Here is a 15,148-nt window from a genome sequence, read left to right as displayed (position 1 = left end):
TGTAACTTAAATATGATCTGCATTCTACTCATTTTTGATGTATTGAAAAAGACCATATTTAATGGCATCTGCTTCCTTTGCATATTAATCACATTGAGATATCTGTCAAATGTTTTTCGGACTCCTTGGTGATAAGTGAACTCTTCCTTGTGTTTTCATTCAGAACTTCACCATCTCCAGGCATACAATTAATGGTTGCATCTTGTGTGTAGCTTATTCTCTATTAGTTGCCTGACTTGGCAGGATAGAGTTAATTGTCAGCTAGATAAGAACCACTGGAGAAAGTCCTTTGAAAAGGTCTGTGAGAGATTATCTTCATTACATTAATTAGTCTGTGTGGACTACCCACAGACCCTTTCAAAGGTACTGCTACAGTGCCCTTGAAATATTAGTAATCTCCCCAAAACAGACAGGAGCTAATCAGATTCAACTCACAGCAGGGTCTTTATTCCAGCTAGTTTGGGCCACTGCTGGAGGGTTTTGGTGAAGAGGAGCTCCAACATCTATTAGGCAAGGTTTTATAGAAAGCAGCAATTGGGGTGGGGGTGAGTATGCAGGCATCTAATTGGAAATCTATTATAGCTGGTGCTGGGAGTCAAGTCATAAAATAAAAACTTAACTTTTGTTTCCCTCTGCATTGATAGTCTTTAGGCAGGACCAGGCTTGTAATCAGAGAGAAGATTTGTTGGGGAATAACCTGGAGACTCTGGTCTTGTTGGGGGGTTAGCCTAGAGGCTGGAGCTAGGCTCAGGTTTTGTTGGGGGTGAATTGGAAACCAATGCTAGGTACCAGTCTGTTAGTTTGTCTAGACTCAAGTTCTCCAAAATGAAGCCTGAATTGAAAAGATTTGACCTCTCACTGCTCCCTGAACTTTTGGGTCCTGCACAGAATAAAAATTAATCAATGAGCTCGGAGTCTTCCTTGCTCACTTGAGTCTGATGTGTGATCATCTGCTTCAAGCATAGCCCATTATGACTTCTTCACGTGATAGACTGTAATCTAGAACTATGAAGTTAAAGAGGTCCTCTATCCTTTAGGTTGAATTTCTTGGTGTGTTTATTTATAGTAATAGAAAAAAATAAGGTATCAACTAAAACTGTTAATTCTCTGTTAAATGTTTTTGTGTTTACTCAACATAAGAAAAAAATTCTCTTCCAAGTTCTTGTTAATTCAAAACCCATACCAGAAATTAATGTTTTAAGTTGTTACAAATAGAAAGCAAACTTAAAGAGTAATGGTGAAGTTTTTCTGTTTAATAATGAGAATTACGTGTGATAACTATATACCTAGCATTCTTGTGTGTTTAGATGCTTTTTTAAAAAATAAATTCTCTTGGTCCTTTCCTCTACTTTTAGAATTAGTAAGAGATGTTCAGGCAATTACTTGTGTCCCTTTGAGAGGTACTTTGCAAATGTAAGTTAATAAATAGATAAGGAGGCATTCTATTAGTACCAGGTTACTATGTGAGGGTCTATGAAACTTTGACCTCTAGTGATTAAAACATTTGTTGAAATTGTGAGATGATTAATGTCCAGTTCTGAAGGCAAATCACATTGGTTAACAAGTTTGGAAGGTGCCAGCAAGCAACATTCCTTACATTAACTTGAGCATTTATGAACCTAACTGAGGTCATTTTCCCATGGGAGAAAATTTATAAGTTTGCTTTGGGCAATGCTGCGGCATTTCTAAAGAGTTCTTTTCTTTCTTTCTTTTTTTTTTTTTTTTACAACCTACAGCAGTATTTTACACACTATGAAGTCCACAGCTTACTTAACTAACTTTTCGGCATCATAAATATAAGGTTACTTTGGGTTAATTTTCCTTTGTGTGTCTGTGATCTGACAACTTTCCCACCACTTCTTAAAATGCACAGTGAGATGGCCAATTCCAGCCAAGGCACATGACCTTTCCTGGAATAAAGTCAGAAATGCAAGAGAACTGAAGAAATCACTGTCAGGTAATTCATGCAAAGCTTAAGGCCCACTGACCAGTTGAGCAAATGATCACCCTGCTCCCTTGTTCCTAGAAATCATTTGCAATGGATGTTCTTTCAATTACAGAGGAAAATTAACTATCTCCCAGGAACCAAATTAAGAAGTCCAGCGCAACGAGCTGGGAAGGTCTTTATGGATGGTGTGGCTACCTGATGAGCAGCAATTTCACATCTAATTACAACGGTGTATAATTTATAACCCTCCTTCCCTTCGTTCACATTAAAGAATATTGGTAAGGTTTCCAGCTGAAGGCTGGGAGAAGGCTCTATGTGACTCAGAATTGTCATGTCTCTCTGCTGGGAACTAGGCATTATAATGAATAGTACTGTCTTGTACTCTGTTCTGAGAAGACATGTGGCTTGTAACAAGCAACTTCACACTGATCTTGTGGTTTTGACTACCAAGTCAGATTTTAGGTGAGACAATAAGAATGAAATAACTATGCTACATTTTTATCCCCTTCTTATGCGCTCCAACTGGTAATAAGGTGTTTTTCTTAATGCTTGAACACATTTGGGATATTAGAATTTTTTTTAGAGGAGTTAGAAAACAAGGAAGGGAAAGAATAAAACTATTTTTAAATATAATAACATATATAACTACAAATATCTGTGAATTTTCCAGTGCAAAAGTCAGTGTTGCTCAAAGCAATGGTTGTATTTTGCATTTGAGACTATTTTTACCATCTTGTGGGATGTGGGGGAGTCAATTGTGTCTTACATTCTACAAGAGTTTGACTACTTCTGACAGTTTGCTGAAACTGTTCTTTAACAAATATCAGTAACATTGGAACTGAGAGTTATAGATCATTGCTCTTCTCCTCCACTTATGGAATCTTTATACTCTTACATCCAAAATCCAATCACAACCGTTTGTTTATATGGAAGACTTTAGCAATCTTTTTTCTTCATTGTGGGAAAAACATTTTTCAAAAACTGAATATACATTGCCACTTTAACTTATGATAATTTTAAATAAGTTATCACTCAACAAATGCATTTAATTCAATTGAAAAATGTGTTTTAATATTTAAAGAGAAAGCTCTTGGCCTACTAAAAATAAAAAACAAATAAGATCTAATATATTTCCACTATTTAGCATTGTACAGGTACTACTGCAATTATATAACTCATAAATTACAAAAAAATTTTTAAAGAAATAGATAAACTGCAAAGGAATGCAAACATTCTGTGGAATTCACCTTTCATGATGTTCAGGCCTTACCTCATAATTCTGAAGAGTTTAACAGTCCACATTTAAGGTTTTGGTAGGGATTGAGTATTTAGACAGGGCCTTTGCGCCCTCAAGAATGACTGTGATTGACACATTCCATTGACTGTGGGAACTGAAATGGAACCTGATGAGGCAGCAAGATAACATTGTGTGCCTGAAGGAATCCATCCCTTGCTACTCATCATGGTAGATATTTTGTGCAGTCCATGTATGATACCATGAGCTCTTTTTCAATCATTACCTACCACATAGACTTTTCATGAAGAAAGCGCATCACTGATGCCCACTTTTGCTATCTGATTTCTCTGCATCATGGACAGAACGTTTGTGTACAATTTTCAGTGCAAACTGATGTATCAATCTCTCTTTGTGTCTCTACAACTCAGTGTCTCAATATTAAACTCTAGCTTTGAAATTGCTTTTTCATGCAGCCTTTTCTTAATATTTTGATACCTTTGTTAAAATATTCACAACATTGAATGCCTTTCCTCCACAGCAAGGCTATACAGTAATTTGATCATTGTGAGACAAGATTTCCAGCATCTGTTTTCAATCTTATTCAGTTGAGCTGCATGAGTACATTTTTCTAAGCCTTGCCTCTCATTAGAATCAGCAAGCACATAAAAAGGGAGAGGCAGACTGTAACCTCAGGGCTAGCCTAGGGTACATAACAATATAATAACACAAGCATTGCTTTTCTTCAACTTCATATACATACATTCATGCATGTCTGCACACATAAACACCGTAAATCATCTCTTGAAAGGATTTTTTTGTTGTTTTTGTTTTTTTTTAATTTTTTCAGTTGTTCAGATAAGTCTGCTTGCTTTCTCTTTCATAGAATTGCTTTCCAATTTCTTGAAGATAGTTTTTGAGCCTTTTGTACTTTCTCTTTTTAAATGAGTTTCATCCACTCACACTATAAAGTACTTATGGGCCACCTGATCAGACTTTGATACAAAAATCTAAGTTTGTCAATTTTTGTTTGTTTGTTTATTTTTGGTTTTGTTTTTTGAGACAGGGTTTCTCTGTGTAGCCCTGGCTGTCCTGGAACTCACTCTGTAGACCAGGCTGGCCTTGAACTCAGAAATCTGCCTGCCTCTGCCTCCCAAGCACTGAGATTAAAGGTGTGCACCACCACCGCCTGGCTTAAGTTTGTCAATCTTTATAACACATTGATGATATGTATTTTGTATCTTTTCCTCAATGCCATTTTCTACTGCTACATTTTCCCTCCTTTTACTTAGTGTGATTTTTTTATCTACTTTCTACATTAGGAGAAATTCTCATAAACTCCCCATTGTATAATCTGAACATTGATTCATATGTCTCAGTAGATAGCTTCTGTTCAGTGGTATACTGACAGTGCTAGTAGTAAAGTATTCAATTGCCAATGAACCTTAAGTTGTGTGTGGGATGAAGTATTTAATAAGTAATTCATACCTGGAAAACTTTCTCCTCCAATGCTTATGCCCCAGGCAAAGCAAAATAAACTACTGGAACTATAAAGCAGTCTCAAAATCAGAAAGTGGGGCTGTGGTATGTATATGTCCTCCTATAGTCCTGTGGTGAAAACTTACTTTGGAAACAGAAGGCTTCAGACATAGACTTCCTGAGAAGTGATGAGGTCTTAAAGATGATGTCATGATGGTGGGAAAGAGTTTCTTATAAAAACTAATTCCTCCGAGAGCTGGTGAGATGGCTCAGTGGCTAAAAGCATTTGCCATTAAACCTGAAGACTTATATTCAATACCTAGATGAAAGAGACAACTGGCTTCTGCAATTTGTCCTCTGAACTCCACCTATGCAATGCAGAATGTTGTCCCCACGCCAATAAGCAAGTAAAATGTTAGTTTTTGTCTTTCGTTTTCTTTCTCAGGTTTACTTTTTTTTTTTCTATTATGCCACGGACTACTCTAGCAAGAAAGTCCTTATGTGATGTCACTCTCGTGATCCAGAAATTCCTAACTAGTATAATGATAAGAAATGAATTTCTTTTCTTTATAAATTATCCTATATGTGCTATTCTGTTTGTCATAACACACAAAAGACAAAGATTTATATCTTCTTTGAAAATGAATATTCTGAAGGAAAGTGCCATTTGCTACACTTCTTTTATTTGTTTATGTGTGTGTGTGTGTGTATTTGCATGTGTATATGCATGCCCACATGCATGTCACATGATCACTTGTCAAGTCATCAAGGAGGCCAGCAGAGGGCATCAGATGCCCTGGTGGTAGAGTTATAGGCACTTATGAGTTGCCTGACTTAAGTATAACTTGGATTGTGTATAAGATCAACAAATGTTTATAATTACTAAGCCATCTAACAAATCCCAGGAGCAGAAAATTCAGTGAAGAAATTTTGTATACATAATATAGACAAAATAAATGATTACCACAACAACCGGTACAACTGATATTTCATCTGAAACTTTCAATGGCCTAAATAAAAAATTAAAATTTATGAATAATGAAGCCTTTTACAAAGTAAAGGTGCAAATGATACTATGTCAATTCAAAAACTAAGATCTCATTTCAAAAATAAATAAGTCAATCAAAGACATTTGGATTCAAGTTATCCCAAATGTGTTTCAACGTGGTAAGAGACCTATTATATTTGTATACATAATAAACAAGATACTTTTCAAATGTCTTGGTAGGAAATGTGGTCTGGAAATATCAAGGAGGTATATTATAGCAAATGGGAAAATATCTGCTGCATGTTTTAGATACCAAATGACCATACTTGTAGCTTATACATTAATAGAATCATTGTTATGTTAAGTTTATATATCCCAAAAGGTTTTACATGATACTAACAAGGATTTTAAGACAGACATAAAAGTGAGCAGTTAAAGGCTTTTAAAGATAGTACTCAATTCCTTGATCAAGAGTGAAGAGTAAGCTTACAAATGTTTATAAAAACCAAAGTTTAGAATGTAGCTAAGGATTAGACAGATTTAGTGAAGTGTGATTGTAGACTCTTCTCCAAGATCCATGACTGACATTTGGATGGATTTCCAGTTTGAGTTGTGATTTCCTCTTGTTGAGCATATCTTAAGTCCAATTAGAGAGCTATCAGGTACCACCAAGCTGTGAAGGCCACCACTGTACCCTTAGAATTACCATGTTGTGCTTATAGGTATTGTAGTTCATAGACATCATAGCTGGGTAGGATTGTTGGTTTCTTTGGAATTTTACATGATACCTTTTGATACTATAAAAACTAGTCCTCAAGGAGGAAAGATTCAGATTAGTTTTACTTCAGAGGCATCTAGGCCCTAAATCTAAAGTCCATGATGTCTTCAGTAATTTTCCACAGATGGAGACAATTAAAAAAAAAAAAAGTAGCCAATCAAAATGAAGAGTTGTGGATCCCAGTCCCAAGAAATGTATCTATGAAACAAATACTGCACCTAAGCTTCCCTCATGGAAAATTGAAGAAGAAGGGGTCAAAAGATTATAATATTTAGAGAATAATAGTGTCCTGCACGACTGTTTCATCTAGGAATCACAGAAGGTACATCAATAGGGTCCCACCAACATGACTACATATTTATGAACTCAACAAGGACAATTGACATGCTAACTAATGTGCATGGAGGAAAGCTCAGGAGCCCTCTACACTACATAAGGAAGTATAAGCAACCAAGAAATGCTGAAAGAGGGAGAGATTCTTTCTCAAGGGAGAACATATTGAATGGTTATCCAATACCAATAGTCAGCCCTGAAAATATGCATACATGTGACAGTTACATATGCTAAGCAAGCTTTACTTATATATTTAAGAATTTATATGTATTACATGTACAGATATATATGTAACAATTAATGAAAAAGAGGACATGAATTTGAAAGAGAGCACAGAAGGATATAAGGGAGGGTTTGGAAGGAAGAGAAGGGAGGAATGGCATAATTACATTATAATCTTTTTATTATTATATTAAATTACTTTATTTACATTCTAAAAGTTGACCTCCTTTCTGGTCCCCCCACTCCACAAATTCTTCAAACGCACACACATACCTGCCTCTGAGAGTGTGCTCCTTCATTATGCCATCCACCCCCACCTCACCCTTCCCAGCATCCTCTTCCCTGGAGCATCAAGTTTCTACAAGGTTAAGCGTACCCTTTTCCACTGAGGCAAGACAAGACAGTCCTCTGCTACACATGTGCCCTGGGCCACAAACAAGCCAATCTATGCTCCTTGGTTTTACTCTTAGTCTCTGGGAGCTGTGAGAGATCTGGGTTACTTCATACTGTTGTTCTTCCTATGGGGTTGCAATCCCCCTCAGTTTCTTCATTCCTTCCTCTAATTCTTACATATTTTCCCCCCACCTCAGTCCAAAGGTTGTCTGTATCTGTGTTTGTTTCAGGTCAGTTGTTGGTGGAGCCTCTCAGAGGACAGTCATGCCAGTCTCCTGTCTGTTGGACATGAAAGGCAGACTGTGTTCTGCTTGAGTGAGGCTTACTCCAGAGACCCAGTAGAAAATTCTACAAGGGATGGAACCGTGAGCTATGTTCCCAAACACTAGGCTCCTGACACCATGAGCCCTTAACTCCATAAACCTGTGGCTATCAGTCACATAGGGCAATGTCCCAAGCTTCTGGTATTCTTGCTGGACTCCACCCCCACAGTTATCTGGCTACAGCCAGGTAGGCTCTGCCAGCAGTTACCTGACAACAGTAAAGTAGCTTGCCCCACTATAAAAGGGGCTGCTTGGCCCCTCCTCTCTCTCTTAAGCTCTTGTCTCTCTTGTCCTCTTGCTTCCCCCCTCTCTCCACATGGCCATGGCCAGCCTCTGCTTCTCTATTCTTCTCCCTCTTTCTGCCTTTCTACAATAAATGCCTTAAAACAATGGACTGTTGTACTGGCTGCTTGCTGCCCTGGACGGCAGCAATAACGACGAAACACCGAGACTTCTTCTCTCGCGGTTTACTCAGGATTTTTCTTTTGTGTTACAGCTCTTTTAGGTTCCTAGGTGTTACAGCTCTTCTAAGTGTTACAGCTCTTCTAGGTGTTATGGCTTCTTCGTGCTTCCTAGGTGCCGCGGCTCTTCCCACTTCTGTGGAATGGGTGGTGGCCGCTGCTCTTGCTAGTCACCGCTGCTCTTCTTCTGTGGAGTCGCAGAGTCACTGCTGCTGCTCTTGCTTTGGTGGAGTGGCGTGGAATGGCTCTGATGGCCTGGAGAGAGCCCCTTATATACCCATGCCCGAGCTCTCATGGTTCTCCTGGATTGGTTCCCTGGCAATCGCCTCATTAGCATAAACCCACTAGGGAGGGGCGCATGCGCAGCATACACCTGATCGGAGACATCTGCATGAGCCCGCTTGGGAGGGGCGCATGCACAGTGGAATCGTCTTTCGCTGCCACCCTGCGCATCTTGGATTCGATCATCCAAGTGGCTGCCTACAGACTGTCTCTGCTTATCAGGATCCACTGTGCTGCCCAGGGACCCCAGAACTGGCTCTTCCATGGTACTCAGCAGTCTGTGGTGTCCAAGAGTCAGAGCCCGACTTCTGCAGTTCACTGGGATCACAGACTGTGCTCTTCCTCACCCCCGGAGAGAGATCCTGTGGCTCCTTCCAGTCTAATGCCCATCCTGCTGTTCCGTGGGGTCTAAGAAGCAGTCAGAGTTCCAGTGCCCCAAGCTTTGGTGGGACTCTGGTCATCTCTCCCCACCCCCCTTTTATTTCCCCATGTCCAGCACCCAACAAGTGGTAGCAGAAGATGGTTGTGCCAAATACTTGTCTGCAAGTACAATATGGCCTCAGTGATAGTATCAGGATTTGGTATGCACACATGGGATGGATCCCATGTTGGTCACTGGGTGACCTTTTTTTAATCTTTTTACCATTTTTGTCCTTAAATTTCCTTTAGACAGGAACAATTCTGGCATAAAATTTGAAGATGGGTGTGTAGTCCCCTGCTTCAACTAGGACCATGTCTATATACTAGGGGTAGTCTTTCAGTTCCATCTCCCCACTGTTGGGCATTTCAGCTAATCCCATTGAGTCCTGGTAGCTTTCCACATGCAAGTTCTTGGTACTTTCTAGAGGTTCCCCTGGGTGCCTAAGCCCCACTGCTACATGTTTCCATTCATTATCCTGGCCTTTTGGGCATCCCATACCTGATCCTGCTCCTTCTTTTCCCCTCCCCCATCACCTCTCTCACCCAGTTTCCTACTACCTTCTGCCTCCCATGATTATTTTATTCCGCTTTTAAGTGGGTTTCAGGTATCCACACTTGAGACTTCCTTCTTGTTAAGCTTCCTACAGTCTGTGAGTTGTAGCATGAAGTTTTTGGTTAATATTCTCTAATCAGTAAGTACATACCATGCATGTCCTTTTGGGTCTGGGTTACCTCACTCAGGATGATATTTTCTAGTTCCAGCCATTTGCCTACATGTCCTCATTTTCAGTAGTTGAATAGTATTACATTGTGTAAATGAAGCACATTTCCTGTATCCATTTTGTGGTTGAGGGACATCTGGGTTGTTTCCAGTTTCTATTTATTATAAATAAGGCTGCTATGAACATAGTGGAACATGTCCTTGTGGTAGGGTGGAGCATCTTTTGGGTATATTCCCAGGAGTGCTCTAGCTGGGTCTTAAGGTAGAGCTTTTTCCAATTTTCTGAGGAACTGACAGATTGATTTCCAAAATCTTTTCACCAATTTGCAATCCTATCAGCAATGGAGGAGTGTTCCTTTTTCTTCACTTCCTGTCTAGCATGTACTGTTGCTTGAGTTTTTTATCTTAGCCATTCTGATTGGTGTAAGGTAGAATCTCGGGGTTGTTATGATTTGCATTTCCTTGATGATTAACCATGGTGAACATTTCTTTAAGTGCTTCTCAGCCATTCGAGATTCCTCTGTTGAAAATTCTGTTTAACTCTGTACACAATTTTTAATTTGCTTATATGGTTTTGAGTCTAACTTCTTGAATTCTTTGATTACTTTGGATATTAGCTATTAGCCTTCTATCAGATAGAAGGTTAGTGAAGATCATTTGCCAATCTATAGTTTGTTCTAATGACAGTGATTTTGCCTTACAGAAGTTTTTCAGTTTCATGAGGTCCTATTTGTTTATTGTTGATTTTAGAGCCTGAGCCCAGTATCTTGTTTAGGAAGTTTCCCCCTGTGCCAATCTGTTCATGACTGTTTTTTTTCTATTAGATTCAGTGCATCTGGTTTTATGTTGTACTTCTTGATCCACTTGAGCTTTGTATCAGGAGATAAACATTGATCAATTTGCATTCTTATACATGCAGACAGCCAGTTAGACCAGCACCATTTGTTGAAAATGCTTCCTTTTGTCCACTTTATGGTTTTGGCTTCTTTGTCAAAGGACAAGTATCTATAGGTGTGTGAGTTTATTTCTGGGTCTTCAATACTATTTCATTGATCAACATGTCTGACTCTGTAACAATACCATGCATTTTTATTTTATTTTTTCAATCATTACTGCTTTGTAGTACAGTTTAGAAAAAAATAGCACAAGTTAATTTGGTTCTGAATCAGCAACATTTTAATTTTCCAGGTTCACCAAGTTTCCAGTACAACTCTGCTTGTATAGTCTTTAACAAAGCTATGACGTTTCTTTTCCTGGGAAGTTTAGCTTGCAACTAAGAAAGAGGTTAATGATTTAAAAACTTAAAGACAATCAGGCACAATCTTCATGTTGATCTACCCAGATAATAGCAGATGTAGATACAAAACCTTAATATCTCCAAAACCTTGTTACAATTATTTTTTTAGATGAATACTGTGTTTATACCTGTTTTTAGTCTTTCTAGAGAATCTGTAATATTGTTGTTAATAGGACCATATCCAAGCCATAGATTTTTGAGCAATGATTTTAGCAGAGATGAGATGGCCAAGTCCATCCAGGATATGAGCCTAGACAGTAGGGTGGCAAGATAGAAGGCTTACCTAGGGAATGCTTGTCTTTTAATTTTTTGTGCTCATACAGGGAGGACAAAAACAGTAGATCTTGTCTCAGGGGATGTCAAAGGGCTGTTCCAAAACAGCCAGCACATGCTTTATCTTTAGCATGGAGCAGGATGCAGGCACAGTTTGTGTGCTTTGTCAAGGGTAAGTTTCTGGACACATTTGTCTGAGCAGGGACAGGAGAGAGGAACCATTATGGGATTAGAGATGTAAGAACTCAGCAGCGAGATCAAAGTGTCTTTGCATTTGTAAGCCAGTCTTGCTACCTGCCTGTTTACCTGTGGAGCAGTGGAAGGCAGACTATTTTGTTATTTCCTGCTTTCTTTTCAGTTTCTCCTGCAGTAGATTTATTTATCCTCTTGCCTAAAATGAAGTTTTGCATAACATCATGGCTTTTCTGAAGTATTTCAATTAAAAGTCTTCTCTCAGTTCAGGAAATATGTGATAAATTCTGTAATGACCTTTTCTTTCATCATATTGCTGTTGATTTATTTTGTAGTTCTATCACAAGAAAATCCCTACTGTGTTACATGTGTCAGCCAGGTAATTTACCACCTACCTTTTAGATGTCGATCCCTTGGGGTCCTCGTTTTATCATTTTAGATTTTGGGTTCTTAGCTCAAGCTGAAGCCCAGCATCATATTAACCATTTTTAACGAACCTTTGAGTATTTAAGAGCTTGGTGCCTATGAGAGAATAGGAATTAGAAAGAAAGGTTTCCATAGAAGCATTCTACTACAGAAGGGATTCTTTGTGACTACATTGGCACTGCTAATGGAATTTGAGCATTAGTAACAAGAAGGCTGCAATTAAGGTAGAAAACCCTAAATAAAATAGTTCTTAAATGTTAACTTCTCTACAAAACTCTTAAAGTATGATTTCTTTGACAACTGAGTAGAAAATCAAGAGACAGGTTCATTATAAAAGGTGAATAGGCAAGATATCAAATATTACTGAGATTAAAGGTATAAATAAAAATAATAACAGGCTACTTGGTGAAAATCACTGAAAATAGAACAAAGCCATCTTCCTGTCAAATGATATTCTGTTTGTATATAATTTACAAATCACAGTGGTAATTTTACATGTTAATTAATTTAACCAAAATTTACTAGAAAATAGAGAATAAAAATCTAGGTAGGCTCACCTGGGGTACCTGCAGCAGAGGTGAGCTGCATTCTGTCCCTTGAGTTCTGTCATCAGTCCTACTCATTGCTCCCTTTCCTCAGGAGGCCCATGGGACTACAGGTACATTCAGTCCCAGCTGGAGCACAGCATTAGAAGTGAGCAGCTGCTGTTTCCCGAGATACACTACTACTCCCCAGATTCTGTTGTCCTCCCTGAGGAGTCCTGTCAACATAAGGAACATTTAGCCAATACCAGGGACAAGCAGAAGGTTAAAGGCCAGCATAAGGACATAATCAACAAGAAGTAGGGCAGTATGGCACCACCAGAAACTAAACATCCTACCATAGCAAACCTGGATATTGTAACCCAGCCACAGCACAGAAAGATGACCTTAAATCTGATCTTACAGAGATGGTAGAGGCCTGTAAAGAAAAACCAAATAAACTCCTTAAAGAAGTACAGGAAAATACAATTAAATAGGTGGAGGAAGTGAATAAAACTGTTCAAGGCATAAAAAATGGAAACAGAAGCAATAAAGAAAACAAACTGATAGAATCATGGAAATAGAAATCCTAGGGAAGAGAACAGGAATTACAGATGCAAGCATCACCAATAGAGTACAAGAGAAGGGAAAGAGAATCTCAGGTAGAGAATATACAGTTAGAGAAATCACTACTTCAGTCCAAGAAAGTGTTAAATCTAAACGTTCCTGACACAAAACAGCCAACTAATCTGGGACACCATGAAATGACCAACCCTGAGAGTAGTAGGAAAACAACCAGGAGAAAACTCACAACTCCAAGGTTCAGAAAATGTTTTCAACACAATCATAGAAGAAACCTTCTCCAACCTAAAGAAAGAGATACCTGTAAACGTACAAGAAGCCTACAAAACTCAAATACGTTGCATCAGAAAAGAAAATCCTTATTTGATTATGTAATAATCAAAACACAAACCGTATAGAACAAAGAAAAAATATTAAAATCTCCAAGGGAAAAAAGCCAAGTGACCTATAAAAGCAGACCTATCAGAATTATATACCGCACTTCTCAACAAAGACTCTAAAAGCCAGAAGAGCCTGAGCTGATATCTTGCAGACTCTAAGAGATCACAAATATCATCCCAGACTCATATACCACAAATGTTTTAATGAACATAGTAGGAAATAATAAGATATTTCATGATAAAAACAAATTTAAACACCTTTCCACTAATCAATTGCTACAGAGTATACTTGAAGGAAATCTCCAACTCAATGAGGCTAATTATACTCAAGAAGAGACAAGCAAATAATTTCACAACAGGAAAAATAAAAGAAGGGAATTTCTCTCTCTCTCTCTTTCTCTCTCTCTCTTTTTCTCTCTCTCTCTTTCTCTCTCTCTCTTACTCTTTCTTTTTCCCCTTTTCTCCCTCCCTCCCACACCTTTACCACCACCACCATCAAATATCAGGAATTAACAATGATTGGTTATTAATGTTTCTCAATATCAATGGACTGAATTCGAGAGTGGGGAGATGGGAGTGGGTGGATGGAAGAACACCCTCATAGAAGCAGGGAAGGGGGAGTGGCATATGGGGCTTTGAGGAGGTGGAACTGGGAAAGGGGACATTTTAAATGTAAATAAAGAAAATATCCAATAAAAAGATACACATTTCAATCGAAAAAAATACATTAAATATATACTAAATTTAAAAAAAAAAAGAAAAGCCAAAATCAAACAAATATAAAGGATAGAGAATATAATCGTGTGCAATAAAAGTACTCTGGAGGTATTGCCATTCCTGATTTCAAGCTGTACAGCTCTGCAATAGTAATAAAACCTGAATGGAATTGGCATAAAAACAAAAAGGTTGATTAATGGAATAAAACTGAAGACCCACAAATAAACTCACATTCCTATGGGCATTTGATTTTTGACAAGAAGTCAAAACAATACAATGGAAAAAAAGAAATCATCTGTAACAAATGGGACTGATCTAACTGGATGTCTCCATGTAGAAGAATGCAATTAGAACCATATTTATTGTACTGTACAAGAGGATCAAAGTCCTCAACATATAACCAAATATATTAAATCTAATAGAAGTGAAAGAAGGGAGTAGCCTTGAACTTACCTATACAGGAGCACCAATAGATCAGGCACTAACATCAAAAATTAATAAATGAGAACTCATGAAGCTGAAAAGCATCTGTAAGACAAAATACACCATCAACAGGACCAAAGGCAGTCCACTAATGAGAAAAGATCTGTAGCAAACTTCCGTTTGACAGAAGACTAATATTCAAAAATATATAAAGAAACCAAGAAATTAAGCAGCAACAAACCAAATCAGCCAATTAAAAGGTGGGAGTACAGAGCCAAACAGAAGAATCTCTAATGGCTGAGAAAAATTCAAAGAAATGTTCAACATCATTGGTCATTAGGAAATATAAATGAAACTGCTCTGAGATTCCATCTTACTCCACTCAGGATGGCTAAGATCAAAAACTCAAGGGACAGCATATGCTGTGAGGATGTAGAACAAGGAGAACAATCCTCCATTGCTGGTATGAGTACGAACTTGTAAAAGTGCTTTGCAAATCAATCTGGTAGTTTCTCAGAAAATTAGTAATATTTCTGCCTGAAGAACCAGCTGTACCACCCACACTTTGGCATACACCCAAAAGATGCTCCACCATATCACAAGGACACATGCTCCACTATGTTCATAGCAGCTTTATTTGTAATAGCCAGAAACTGGAAACAACCCTGACTTCCTTCAACTGAAAAATGAATAAAGGACACATGTTACATTTATACAATGAAATACTAGTCAGCTATTTAAAACAAGGACATCAT

General features: G+C 38.1%; 1 long non-coding RNA gene across 1 annotated transcript in view; it reads right to left on the bottom strand.

Moving 5' to 3' along the window:
• The window catches only part of LOC116093862, a 55,020-nt gene extending 42,576 nt beyond the window's left edge, over positions 1–12,444 (bottom strand). Inside the window, exons 1-2 of the long non-coding RNA XR_004119863.1 lie at positions 12,328–12,444; positions 11,740–11,866 (exon numbers count right to left, since the gene is read on the bottom strand). This is a non-coding gene — a long non-coding RNA (uncharacterized LOC116093862). The remainder of the gene's footprint in view (positions 1–11,739; positions 11,867–12,327) is intronic.
• Between the last annotated feature and the right edge of the window lie 2,704 nt (positions 12,445–15,148).

Source organism: Mastomys coucha, unplaced genomic scaffold, assembly GCF_008632895.1.
Source record: "Mastomys coucha isolate ucsf_1 unplaced genomic scaffold, UCSF_Mcou_1 pScaffold16, whole genome shotgun sequence".
Classification (NCBI taxonomy): Eukaryota; Metazoa; Chordata; class Mammalia; order Rodentia; family Muridae; genus Mastomys; species Mastomys coucha.
Note: the sequence above shows the minus strand (reverse complement) of the source record. Positions and strands in the feature narration are given on the sequence as shown.